The sequence below is a fragment of the Monodelphis domestica genome, chromosome 2, assembly GCF_027887165.1.
Source record: "Monodelphis domestica isolate mMonDom1 chromosome 2, mMonDom1.pri, whole genome shotgun sequence".
In the NCBI taxonomy this organism is placed as follows: domain Eukaryota; kingdom Metazoa; phylum Chordata; class Mammalia; order Didelphimorphia; family Didelphidae; genus Monodelphis; species Monodelphis domestica.
In genome coordinates this window covers 18,100,048-18,113,415 of record NC_077228.1, presented here as the reverse complement: position 1 = coordinate 18,113,415, position 13,368 = coordinate 18,100,048, and the positions used below count along the sequence as shown (strand labels likewise).

At 39.1% G+C, this 13,368-nt stretch overlaps 1 protein-coding gene across 2 annotated transcripts in view; it reads left to right on the top strand.

Moving 5' to 3' along the window:
• FGGY (FGGY carbohydrate kinase domain containing) overlaps positions 1-10,813 on the top strand; it is a 582,083-nt gene extending 571,270 nt beyond the window's left edge. For both annotated transcript variants that reach the window (XM_007480500.2, XM_007480498.2), the window contains 2 exons: positions 3,579-3,640; positions 10,546-10,813. The gene's annotated coding sequence lies outside the window, so the exon portion shown is untranslated. The remainder of the gene's footprint in view (positions 1-3,578; positions 3,641-10,545) is intronic.
• The last annotated feature ends 2,555 nt before the right edge of the window (positions 10,814-13,368 follow it).

Below are 13,368 nucleotides of genomic sequence, written 5' to 3'. Positions count from 1 at the left end.
CTTGGGTTGATTGTCCACAATTCACTCATTTATGAACTACTAACCCATAGAGGGATCCTCAACTCATGTATGTTCCTTACTTGGCGATGGCTGGATCAATACTTTTGTACTGATCTCAAGGTGACAACTTTAGATCATTCATGTCTACGTTATCCATGATGGTATCCCCAGTCTAGGGAGAGATGTCCTGGTGAGAAGAGCTAGCCCCAAATTAATCGAGTGACCATTGGAGGGAATGGCTTCTGCCTTCCTGGAGTAATCCAAGCAATTGCTGGATTGCGATTTGGGCAAGGATTAGTGAGGTCCTTTCTAACCGTGAAATTCAAGAATTCTGTGATGGAAAGAGGCTCTCCCCTACATAAATTATCATGTCTTAAGTAGGAGGGCTTTTCCCATCTTCTATGGAGCCAAAATCCATCTCCCTACCCATTCACCTACCCATTCTACTTCTGTCCTTTGGAGCCAAACAGAATCAGAGATACAGAGATGTGGTCAGTATTTGAACACAGCTTTATGGACCTCCTAAATTTCCCAAGGCTTCTCTTACGCATCCCCAGTCAGTGTCAGTAACTGACGCTGTGTGCTTATAACTTCAAAGAGTTATAGTTCAATCTATCATCATCATCATCATCATCATAGCTGGTTTGCAGTCGGAGTTCTGAAAATTCCCACATCATAGCTGGTTTTAAGGTTTGCAAAGTGATTTGTATTCATTATCCCATTGGAATCCAGTGTAGCAAAATGATCCCCAAAAGCTTTTTAGTTCTTGGAATGTTTGTTTTAGCAATAAAACGAGAAGAAAAAAATGAAAGGCATAACATCTACAAAAAGGAGAAACAGTTATTCCCATTTTCTGATGGCCTCATAGTTTATATAGAAAACCTCAGAGAATTAGCAAAGGAATTGAGATAATTAGGGGCTTCGGTAAAATAGTAAAAATGAAAATAAATACATAAAATTGTCAGCATTTTGTTTCCAAATACTGTAGAGTTCTAAAGAATCAAGGGATAGTCAGATTAAATAATTATACAAAGTTTGCTATTGTAATGATACAATTTAAATAAATGTGTTTGGGGCTCTCTGGGAATCTAGACTAATTTTCAAATCTTCCACAATATGCTTTTATTTCTAGAGTTTCTTACCATTGTTGTGAATAGTTTTGTAAGATGTTATGAAATCCTATCTGGAACTATGTACTCTATATTTCATCTTGTGTTGCTTTCTTGTATTTAGAACACCTTGTGATCTCTCTCTCCTCATTAAATATATGGATGCACACATATATAATACAGAGTATACATGTATGAATACACACATACACACACATATAGTCCCTTTCACAAGACGATGGAAGCCGGCAAAAACTATATCTGGTTGAACCAACAGCTTACCCTGAAATTGTTTATACTAGCAATCAATATGTTCCTGGCAGTATTCCTTAAAATACTGATATAAAGATTATTTCTTCAATTTTTGGTAGAAAATCAGGCAAAAAAGATAGAGAAATGCCAAATATGATAACAATAAAATAAGCAAATTCCTGGGAGTCAAGTTACTGGAACCCACTGAAGACAAATAGAACTGTAAAATGCTCTTTACAGAAATAAAGGTAGATGGGGATATCCATCACTTATAATTGGGACATATGATACCAATATAATGAAACTGACAATACTACCTAAATTATTTTTATTATACTAATATTTATATGAATAATATGTTATTAATTGGTTGGGATAATAATAATATTAATATATTTAGGGCTAAAACAATTGTTCTGACGGGGAGTACTTTGCAAAGCTAGACAAAAGGTAACAAAATTCATTTGGCAAGGGGAAACAAAATCTAGAATCTATAAATAATTGAGAGGGAGGTAAGGACAATATGAGTAATTCCAGAATGCAAACTGTATTAGAAAACAATTATGTCCAAATCTATTCCTAAAAATAGAAAAATAGATAAGTGAAAAAATACTAGAGAAGCAAAAATTGGAGACACTCAGTAACTCAATGTTAATAAACCCTAGAATATAAACTACTGATGGGAGAACATCTTAATTTGATTTTTATTGGGGGAGGGAGATCTGGAAAGCAATTTGGCAAAACAATAAAATGAAATAAAAGCTTGGGAGAATATCTTATTCATAATTTGTCCAACTGCATTAATACTCAAATATAGAACATCATGTCAATTTTTAAATTAGAGAAAAACTGGAGATATTATTTACAGTTGACTAGGGAGATCATTTGTAACCAAACAAGAAGCCAAAATGATTACAAAAATAAAGTAAAAATGAATAAAAGTAATAATAGATTAATAAATAATATTATTATAATAAAATTAGTATTATGAAAATAACTAAATAAATATAAATCAATGAATTAATGAATAAATAAAAATTAAAAAGTAATAAAAACGATGCAGCTAGGACAAGAATGGAAAGGATAGTGAGTAAGAAATCCTTGTACCCAATGTTCCTAATATGGGTCTTAAAGTTCCACAGGAACTTAAACCAAATATGTAAGGTCACAAGCCACTCCTCAATAGTTAAGTAGCCATGGATAGTAGGTCTCAAACTCTTTGGTTTCAGGATGCCTTTACAGTCTTAAATATTATTGAGATCTCATGACACATGTAAAACCCAGTGAAATTGAGCATTGATGGGATGGGGGTGGGAGAAGGGGGGAAAGAACATGAATTACATAACCATGGAATAATTTTCTTAATTAATCAATTAAACAAATTTAAGAAATGAGAAAATAATTATTGAAATCACTAGAAAGACCTTTTGTTTATGTGAGGCATGTGTGTGTTTTTATATCTATGTATGTATACATACACATACATATACATATGATCATATTACGTTTGTACCTATTGCCCTCATTAGACTTTGAAGTGTTTTCCTATTATTCTAAAAATGATTCTGACTTCATGAGCTTCCTGAGAAGAGCTTGGTGATTCCCAACGGTCACTGGACCATACATGGAGAACCCCAGTCTAGGATATGAACAAAAAGATCTCAAATGAAGAATTATAAATTATTAGTAACAATATGAAATATTGTTCCAGATTGCTAATAATAATAAGCAAAATACAAATTAAAAACGATTCTGAAGTTTCACCTCACAATAAATCAGGGAAACATTCATGAAGGACCTCCAAATGTCAGACCCTGAAATTAGCTCACATGCAGGGAATTGACAAAGATGACAGAAGAGGTGAATTGTCATTGCTGGGGTGGGGAATTTTACATGTGCTTTCAAACATGGCGGTTATGCCAGCTGGTTTTGCTGAACTTTATATTTTTGTCTAACCATTGTTTCGGGGAAGGGGAGGGGAAAGAGAATGTCTAGGGTTTGCTTATTTTTTTTCAGATATGAATGAAATGTAAAAACTTATTTTAATTATAAAATTTTAAATATTGAGATTGAAGACCCAGTGGGCCAACTGACTTTTTTTATTTTCTTAAACTCAAAATAATCTTAGTCAGAAAGTTCTTATTTGCAAATTATCTCACTCTGGTTGTGGTGGTTCAGAACAAAAGCCCACTTTGTTCTGTGTTTATTGTTTAACAGGAGGCAATGGCAAGAATGGGAAAAGTTGGGAAAGTTGTGTTCCCCAGACCTGAAGAGAAGAGGTAAACAACCATTTTTACATGTGTCTCGTGCTTAAAAATCCATGTCTCTCCCAGAACAATCATATTAACTGCTTTTAATTTGGTTCATTTGTTTAAAAAAAATACAATCTACATAGCCCTGTGCTAGACACCCGGGTCCTGCCCTTATGGAACTCATAGAGGGGAAAGAATACATATCTACAGATACATCCATTGCAAAGCAAGGACATTTGAGAATAGAAGAGAGAATGAAATATGGTGTTTTAGGAAAATTTGGAGGAAATTAATAAAATTCCAGCTGTAGAAAGCAGGAGAGGACTGATAAAGGCTTTGGACCATCAGCTGAGCCTAGAAAGGCAACAGGGTTTGGGTAGGCAGAGACGAGTAGAGACAGAGAAATTATTCAGACCATGGAGGAAATCCTGGCCCAAGTACTCAGGTTTATAGAAAGATCCTTAAATTTGGAGTCAAGATCAGACCATCATAAATTCAGAGCTGGAAGGAACATTCGATATCTCCTCCTCTAACACTCACTTTTGAAAAATGAGGAAACTGAGTCCAAGATATGTTAAGAAATTTGCCCACAGTCACAAAAGTGTTGAGTTCTGAGATGGGATTTGAACCTGAGATTTCCTTTCTTCAAGTCAAGTATTGTAGTTTGGGTCCTTTAATATTATTAATAAAAATATAGTTTATGATAGTAACAATATAACCAACTTTGACAATTATGGTATTTTAATAATAATAATAATAGCTCCTTAAGGCTCACAAACACTTTCCATGTCATCTCATTCAACCGTTATACAAACACCATTGGAGGTGGGTGATATGTTTCCTCCCTTTTCACAGGTAAGAAAAGGAAGGCCATGGTTAGTGAGTGAGTGAATTGTTTATTGTCACACAGAGGAGAAAGGTAGGATATGAGATCAAGTTTTTCTGACTCCTGGTCAAGGGCTCTTTGGATAATCTTTACCTCCCCTGGCTTAGGGCTCCTTATTGTGTAAAACCAGGAGGTTGCATTGTTGAGTTGTTTTTCTTTGTTGATGTCCAGTTGTTTTCAGTCATATCCCCATTTCATGACCCCATTTGGGGTTTTCTTGGCAAAGACACTGGAGTTGTTTGGCATTTCCTTTTCTAGCTCATTTTACAGATAAGGAAACTGTGATGAACAGGGTTAGGGGACTTGACCAAGGTTATACAGCTAGTAAGTGTCTGAGGCCAGATTTGAACTCAAGAAGAAGAGTCTTCCTGACTCCAACCTCAACACTGTACCATCTGTCTATCCCTAGTTGACCTCTATGGTATCTTTCCTCTCTAAATCAATGATTTTGTGATTAGCGTTATCTGTACATTTCTGGGATCTGATGAATAAGAATTCACTGATCAGGCACAAAGGAAAGAGTGAGCCCTCATCTCTTTGTATCTGGTTGGCAACCAGAACTCTCCAATGAACTGGGTGAGTAGCTCGCCTTTGAAACTGTAAGCCCAAGAATGTGTTACGTCTGTGATTATAGGAAAGGATTTTAGATTTGGAATTAAGAACATGTTCAAAGTAAGCTTGGCCCAGAAAGGAAAAAAATCCATTTTGTAGTGATATCTGAGAATCAGTCTAAGAATACCCCAAATCCTGGAGCCAAAAGGAATATTGCAGGTCGTCTATTGCTAGGTGAAATAGAACTTTCCTTGGTAGACAGAGATAGAAGGTCGCTTCATCAATATTTAGATAACCTGATCATGGGAAACTTACTTTTTCTCAAGTGATCCCATTGCATTGTGGAATAGCTCTGTCAGAAGATATCCCCCTGTATTATTTTTTCCCAGAGTAATGATTGCAAAGCTGGTAGCATAATGGAGTTAGAAAAGGAAGCCTGGGTTCAAATCCCAATGCTGGGATTCCTCTCCAGCTGTATGTTTATAGGCAAGGCACCCGAAACTTGTAGGGACTCTTTTTCTTTTGTAAAATGGAACTAAATGATAACAGCAAAAAAACATCTACCAGGGTTATAAGGAAAACATTTTGTATATATTAAAGCCCCCTAGAAATGGAGTTTTCCTGGATGTCTGTGTCCATATACACATATAAAGGGAATATTATGTGTTATTATATAAATTCACATAGTGTTGTCAATTTATATTTGTATATATATGACTACATACACGTATGTGGATATACACTAGACTGAAGCAAGATCTGGGATCAGGAAGTCTTGAGTTTGAATCCAGCCTCAGATTCTTACTAGTTATGCAACCCTGGCAAGTCATTGAATTGCTATCTGCCTCAGTTTCCCTTTCTATAAAAATGGGGGAAATAATTCACCCACCTCCTAGGTTTGTGATGAGAATCAAGTGAGATAATATTTGTAAAGCATTTTGTAAGACCTGAGAATGCCCCTATGATTAGATGCTTTGTCTAATGCTAACCCACATTTAGAAAATGCCTGAAGGTATACAGAAGGCTTCCATCACAGCCACCCTTGGGGGAGACTTCAGGGAAAGAAGGGGCACCAGCAGTTTGTAGGAGAGGAAGGCGATCTCTGGGAGCAGAAAGGCAGGGAGAAAACATACATGTTGTCTCTACCAATAGAGAATAACCAACCACCTCAAGGGCAGGGTCTGCTTTACTAGTGCCTTTGGATCCCCAGAACCTAACCAAGCACCTAGCACAAGCAATTGCTTAATCAAAGCTTTTTAATTATTTGAATGATTCTAGTCCTCTGACCAACTCAACAGTTTCAGCTGAATTGGATGTCCCCCTTCAGCAGACCAGAGCTTCTCCCCTTCTTTTGGTGGCTTTTCCAAGAAGCCAGGAATGCTGAGCAGCAGGAAATCCAAAGAACCAGGCTCTGGACCCAAAGGACTTTCCTAATGTAGTCTCTGACATTTAGTACCATGGGCAGAGACCATGACCTCCTTTGGCCATAGCTTCCTCATCCATAAAATGAAGAGATTGAATGAAATGGCTTCTGAGGTCCCTTCCAGCCCTAGATCTATGATCTCATGATCTTGAGTTTTTATTTTACTTATTCAGTATCTTGGATATTTGAAGTTAATTCTGTGAACTGATCAGGATGGGAGCCCTGCTAATCAGTGGATCCATCAACCAGAATTGATGTATTCAACATCTTCTGTGTGCCAGGCACTGTGCTCCATGCTAGAGATACAAATCTCTGTTCCAGTGAGATCTAACAGCCCTTCATCTCTACTGTTCCATTATTCTATAAATATCTTTTGAGCAAGCCATGAAATTGCACAAGAAGGCTTTGGGTGCCATCTTGAGGCAGGTTGAAAGTCTTGCAAGGAAAGGAAAATTCTTTTTAAATCAAGAAAAGGTCTTCGGGGAGATTATCATCCTCTTCAGAGGGGATGGAAATCAGTTCAGAGGTGCCTGACCAGGAGATAGAAGACCTTTCCAAGGCCAGTGCCTCCAAAGTCTTCATTTTAGAGCTGAAATGCAGAGAGAAGAATGAATTGATCAAGGTTGCCCATCCAGTAAATGTCAGACAGAATGGAAAGCCCAGTTTGGGTTCTCAGTTGCCTCTGCTCTGACATACACATAGGAAATATTGAGTTTGGAGAAACGTTTAGAATTGGGGATTTGTTTTTTAGATTAAACATATCAGTAAGTCTCTGTCTTCTCAGCAATGAGTAGCCTGTGGGTGGGACACCATCTTTAATAAGTGAGAATAATCCAAACCCCACCTGCCCAGAAGGCAAACCTTCAGTGCCCTTCTAGAGTTTTTGTGAAATCCTGTGATTGCAATCAGGGAATATTTCTTAAACTCCACCATGGGTCAGACAATGGTCCTAGACTCTGGGGAGACAAGCTCAAAGGATGGAAGAGTTCTTCCTTGAAAGAAGCTTACATTCTAATGGGAGGAGCAATAAATAAATAAAAAGTATTCGAAGCATAAATAGAAAGAGATGAAATACAAATACATTCAAAAGAGTTAAGTACAAGATAGCTCAGCAGTGAGGAATAGCCTCAAAAGATGGTGATTGAACTGTGTCTTGAGAAAAAGAGGCATTCCACGAGATCAAAGTGAGAAGACCATGCATCCCTGGAAAAGAGAAAGACGATCAATGCAAAGAGATAGAGATTGGAGATAGAATGTCTGTATGGAACAGACAATTTGCCTTCAGAGCAGAGTATGGAAATGGGAGAAACATCCAATCGAGGTGGAAATTGAGGCTAGGGCTTTCAGAACTAAATAGAGAAGTTTGTTCTTGATCCTTAAGGTAATAGAAAGCCAGTGGAGTTGATTGAGTGAGAGAATGACATGGTCAGATCTACAGTTCAAGAAAATATATTGGTGGTGGCCAACCTCACAGGTCCCTTCTCCTACAATTGGCACACAATCCATCTGTAAGCCCATTCAGACCCTTTCCAGACTGGTACAGTCTGCCAGAGCCCAGGGTCACTTCTGCTCTCCCATCCATTAGACTGGAAGCTTCCTAAGAGCAAGGACTATTCTTGCCTTTCTTTGCATCCCTAGGACTTAGTATAGTCCCTGGCTTAGAGGAGGTACTTGTTCATTTAACTTGACCAGGAAGCATCAGAGATTGATGGTAGTGGAAGGATCGGACATCTGGAAGCCCAAATTATAGTTCCACATCTGGCTGTAAAGGTCATTTTATCCCCCTTGGGCCTCGGTTTTTCTACAGGTCAAATGTAGTGTCTATTCAAGGGCATCATAAGGATGAAGAAGATACAATTAACAGTGGATAGAAGACGGTTCAAATTCTACCTCTGACACATGCTAGCTGTGAGATCCTAAGGAAGGCATTCAAGTCTCCTTGTGCCTCAGTTTCCTCATCTGTCAAATGGGGGAACTGATTCCATGACCTCTCTGGTCCCTTCCACATCTATACCTATTATCCTATGAGAAAGAATGTTGAGTTCATTGAAAAGATGGCGGCAGATATACCCGAGTTAAACTATTAGTTCATCAAAAGTTGTGTGCCAATGCCATCAGATATCAGAGTATCTGATGCCAGATTAATGTAGTGGCCACATTTGTCATCTTCCTAGAGGCCCCCAAGGGGAGGAAAACCCAGTTGGCTTTTGTTCATGGAAGCGAATCTCTTCGTCTAAAGCCCAGCTCTCCTGACTCCTGCTTTTTGTTATTGTTGCTTGGACTCTTGGCATTTTCTTGGCAAAGGAGTGGTTTGCCTTTTCCTTCTCCAGCTCATTTTAGAAATGAGGAACTTGAGGCAAACAGGTTTAAGTGACTTATCCAGGGTCACCCAGCTAAGTGTCAGATGCCAGATTTGAACTCAGGGAGATGTCTTCCTGATTCCAGGTCCAGCATCTTATCCGCTGTGCTACCTAGCTCCCCCAGCACTTTTAGCAAGTTTCAACCCACTTTTTTTATATGCTGTCTACAATTGTTCTCTTTAGCTATGCTAATATCCTTTGCCACCTGGGTCTAACCCAGCTTTGTGCTTGAAGACAGGTATATCCCCCACTTTAGATCTGTCTCCTTGGCAACCATGGCTTCTACATTCCCCCTGGCTAGTATCAAGCCTGAACCTGACACCATTTTCTGGTTATCTGACCTGAATTCAATGCTGCTTGTCATTCAATCTGCCCCATTCCCATAAGCCACGCTCTCCAGCTGGCCACCTAATTAATCATTTCAGTTCATATCATTATTCCCGTGGGTTATTTTTTTCAGAAATAACATTGTATTAACATTTTTCTTTTTATTAGATAATTGTCACCTTTTCTCCAAAAATATCATTCTTGAATTTTATATTTGTAAGAGTTTCAAATCTTTCACTGCTGAGTCGTTTTAGTAGCTTCTGACTTCGTGACCTCATTTGGGGGTTTCTTGGCACAGCTCCTGGAGTGGATGGCCATTTCTTTCTCCAGCTCATTTTACAGATGAGGAAGTAGAGGCAAACAGGGCTAAGTGACTTACCCAGGGTCACACAACTAGGAAGTGTCTGAGGCTGGATGTGAACTCTGGAAGATGATTCCAAGCCCAGGACTCTATCCACTGCACTAACTACCTACCTCTCATTTGAGATTTAATATTCTAGTTATACAATATTAATGTATTTTAAAATATATTTATTCCAGTCCTAAAATAGAAATGAAAATGTTATCAGGATAGGGAAAGGGCCTGGAGCTGGGATTTCAATGGTAGAGTTAAATTTCCAGAGGATGATTTTCCATTGACCAATGAAAGTCAACATAATCTCTCCAAAGAATCTCCTAGGGGCAGCTAAGTGGTTCCGTGGAGGAGAACTCGGCCTGGACATGGCAGGTCCTGGGTTCAAATGTGGCTTCAGACACTTCCTAGCTGTGTGACCCTGGGCAAGAAACTTAACCCCCCACTACCTAGCCCTTACTGTTTTTCTGCCTTGGAACCAATACACAGTACTGATCTAAGACAGAAGACTAAGAGTTTTGTTTTGTTTTTTAATTAAATTAATTTTTAAAAAATTAAATAAATAAATTCTTTGCCTGTTTATCTAAATATCAAGGATCTAACATGTGTCAGCAGAGGTGCTGTGATAGACCTAGACCTTATTACTATTCTTTTCCATTTAAAACGACAAAAGGGCATCTGAGTGATGCTATGCCTATAGTACTAGATCTAGTCTCCAGAAGACCTGAGTTCAAATTAACTCACAGACATTTATTTATTAGATGGATAACCCTGGGCACTCTTCTTAATCTCTGTCCTGCCTCAATTTTGCTCCTCTATAAAATTGGAGATAATCGCACCTAACTCCTAGGTTTTGGGTGAGGCTCTAAGGAGATAACATCTGAAAAAGCATTTTGCAAACAGTACAGTTCTATAAAGATAATATTCTTTTTTTTAAGGATCAAAGAGATTTTATATTTTCTTGAGTAAAAATAGTGTGTAAAATGTTTTTGGGGGCTCGTATGATTTACCAAATTCCTTTTTTCAACACAGATTTTATGACAAAAAGTACAAAGTATTTTTGAAGCTCGTTCAACACCAAAAAGAATATGCTGCCATCATGAACGATGACATCTGAGTTGCCATCATGAACAATGACATCTGAGCTGGGCTTGGTTTGGCCAGAAATGCTCAGATGTAGTCTCCAGTCTTTCATTCCCTCTACCTCTGTCACTTTTAATGGGGTAAGATCGCTCCTGTATCACCTTGAATAAAGATGCTCCACATATGGAAAGCTGCAAGTGGAGTCTTCCATTTAAAAGTGCTCTGCATGTCTCTCCTGGCTGGGTGTGGGTTAGACGAGGTGGCCACCGAGGTTCCTCCCAACTCTGCAAGTCTCTGATCTGGCCACTGGGTGATGATTTCCTACAAAAAGTGTTCAAAGAGCCCAAGAATGAAAAGAGATCCTCGTGGACATTCCAGACAGAGGCAATCAAGTGGGTTTTTTATATCTAGTGACCATTTAATTGTATGTCACCAGCTGTTGACCAATGAGAAGCTGAAGATGTGGCTGTGACTTTTTAAAGGATGACAGTGGGTGCATCTATATACACACGACCATTATTTCAGTCACTAGGGGGTACCCAAAATTGATTCTAGGGATGGTGTGTGTGTGTGTGTGTGTGTGTGTGTGTGTGTGTAAGAAAAGCAGAGGAGGAAAGGAGGATGGGAAAGAGAGAAGGGGAAGAAGGAATGAAAGGAAGAAGGGAGAGAGAAAAGAAGAAAAATAAAGAGATGGGAAGAAAAAATACCAAAGATTTTTTTTTAATATGCCTACTATATGTGGGGCATTGGGGCTAGGTTTGGGGGGGTAGAGAGGGGAGTACATACAATTTCTACATTCATGAGTTTGCAGTCTTATAAAAGGATTGGAGGCTACCAGAAAACTACAATATACCCTATCCGTGATGAGTATATTGAGGAATGACAAAGCAATGCATTCTCTACAGTCCTAGGAAGAAGGAACCTCCATCCGGGTGGTCAAGAAGAGTTTCCAGGAGGACGTGTCATTTGAGCTGTCTTTCAGAGGCTGGATAAGCATTCCCCAGAGTGCGAGAGGCAGAAGCGTTGGGATCAGAGTGGACAAGGGCACAGAGGTCAGGAGGCTTTGTCCACGTTGGCTAGAGAATTGAGTGCATGGAAGGCGATAAGAGATAAGGTTGAAAAGATTGCAAGAGATGGAAGAAGGTCTTGAATACCAGGCTAAGGAGTGTGAATTCTTTATAGAAACCAAGCTGGAGCAACTGAAAAATGTTAACAGGAGAAATAAATGAAAAAATGAGTGAAGGAAGGAGGGATAAGTGCAGAGGAGGAAACTTTAAGAAAGCCTCAGTCAAGAAAAACAGTATATTCAATGCTGTGGTTCGTGATATCACTCAGTTGTCTAGAAGACAAAGGCAGAGGAGACCATTACACTAAATATATCATGTTCTCTCTTAGTTTTCTCAACCCTAACCCACTTTTTATCCTTCTTCCTTCCCTCCCTCCCTCCCTCAGGTAGGCATGTAGCCTTTAAATCCAGAGCAAAGACTCAATTCTGTTATCAGATGACCAAAAAAAGGGAAAACATCCAAGAAGAGGGAACTTGGTTTGGGCAGGGAGGAAAAGAGGGCAGCAGGAAGAGACTTAAAAGAACCAGCGTGCTCTACTGCTGAAGAGGGGTTAGACGTGCTCTCCCTGACCCCAGAAAGTAGAACTAGAAGCAATGGCAATGAATTAACCTTGATGCCTGAAAGAACAGCCTAATAATGAGAGCCATTCAAAGCTGGAATGAGATGCCACCAGAAGCTGACTATTTCCCATCACCAAAGGTCTTCAGGTAACACTTGGGCCATTACTAGTTGGCTGTGCTTCAGGAGGAATTCTTGTTCAGGTGCCATATGCAAGCGATAGCCTCTGGGGGCCCTTCCAACTTGGAGATTCTATGTCCTTCCGTCGCAATAAATCTGGTCCTACATTTACCAAAGAGGTTGAATTATATAAGCAGTTTATGGAGTATGCAGAGGAGGACTAGAACCATCTCTCCTTGTTCTGCAGGAATCATTCCTTCCATCATTATGCAATTATTAAGCACCTACTATGTGTCAAGTAATATATTAAAAGATGAGGATGCAAAGAAAGGCGAAAGACAGTCTCTGCTGTCTAGAAGCTCACAGTCTAAGGGAAGAGGGAAATAAACAAGAAGGAATAAAAAGAATTGAATATGATGGGTCAGGGCCAAGAGAGGGATGTTGCCAGAGTGAGGATATGCTCTGTGTTCCTGCTGGAATCAAGTGAAAGAACATAAAATCTTCAGTAGCCTGGAGGCATGCCATCCTGGAGAAGTCAAAAGGGTTGTAAAGGTCCCTAAAAAGAGGGCCAGGGCCCACTGAAAAGGGAAAGAGGTTTCTTAACTGTCCATGGATAGATTTTGGGCATATAAATTAAATTTGATTATGCTTAATGACATGTGAGCCTGAATGCTTGTAAGGGGATGCTAATGGCCCCCCTTTGTGGAAGGTCCAAACATTGACACTTCTAGCTGCTGGGAGGAGTGGAATAAATAAGCTAGAAAATAGATTACAGATTTTGGAATAACAGAAGTAGAACTTAAAATGAACTTAGTTGAATGAAAGGCAGGGGTATGGGGGATAGAATGCTAGATTTGGAATCAGAGATCCTGAATTCAAATCATGACTTTGCCACTTGGTACCTGCATGACCCTGAGCAAGTAACTTCTCTCTTGACTTCAATTTCCTCATCTGTAAAATGAAGGGGTTGAATGAGATGGTTGTTGAGGTCCCTTCCAGTGTCAAATCTAGTAGAGTGCCCTTATTT